Raw genomic sequence first — 1,099 nt, 5'->3', positions numbered from 1 at the left:
GCTTCCCTACAGTGTGTGACGTGCGGTTGTGTCTCCAGCCCTGGTGTCGAAGCTGTTGTATTGGCATGAAGATATAGATAGTTACCTGTGTGCTGATTGCACAATTAAACTGAGAGCTTCATCGGTCTTCAGTGAATGCAGCAATTAATAACTTAATAACTTCAAGTTATGCTCTACTAGCCCCAGCGGCTAATCAGGAAGGTAAATTTGGTTGGCTGCGCCTTTGGCGGTCCACACCGCGGCTATACATATAAATAAGAGCGCTGCGAGCTAGAGTGAGGCCCCCTGCTGCGCCGGTAAGAGTGATGCAGCAACCCTAACAACATTTGTCCCCGTGCAGGACAGCTTAGGAACTCAAACGCATACCCCATAACTTTAACAAACTTAATGTAGGAAAAATAGCGCTAGGCTATTAAAACCTACACCTTAACCATGTGGAACACACTAACACCGTTTCACACATTAGCACACAGGCTAGAGTGAGGCCCCAGTTCTCTTCTAGATTCATAGCAGCGCGCAGTCTGTGTCGGAAGCCACGTCGCGTCTGTGCAGTTGCAAGGAACAGCCTTGGATGCCATATTACGTAACTCAGTACTCACGTAACAATGAGTTCACATTGTGGTAAAGTTTTAATTGTGGAACGACTTCAGTGAAGTATTCTCAATTTGCGTATGTCGTATTTTCGCATGTCGTTGCAGGACAGACCTTCTACCATTACTAGTGTGGCGTTCGATGAGTATTAACATCAAATTTTGGCGAGCATTCACTTTGAACATTTACATTGATAACGATTATTGAACAGTTTCGTTATCTAGGGATAATATGATCCGCACAGTAGACTCTGAACAGCTCTGATAGTACAAGAGCTGATAGTAGCATTGCTTGTGTAAACTTTTATCTGGAACTTTATGCTTTATCGTTTTCAGAATATAGTGAAAATTGTTATAGTAAGCTGTATTTTCTATGAATCCCAGACATCATCCTAAATCCTCAGCCTAATGAACTTCAATGACCAATAACTGTATTTATCCATCAGAGTGGCCAGAGTGAACTTTAATTACAGGCATCACATTTTTGCTAATCACTTATCTGGTTGCCA

Source organism: Schistocerca piceifrons, chromosome 2, assembly GCF_021461385.2.
Source record: "Schistocerca piceifrons isolate TAMUIC-IGC-003096 chromosome 2, iqSchPice1.1, whole genome shotgun sequence".
NCBI classification, from domain to species: domain Eukaryota; kingdom Metazoa; phylum Arthropoda; class Insecta; order Orthoptera; family Acrididae; genus Schistocerca; species Schistocerca piceifrons.
The sequence above is the reverse complement of the archived record's forward strand: the minus strand, read 5'-3'. Positions refer to the sequence as shown.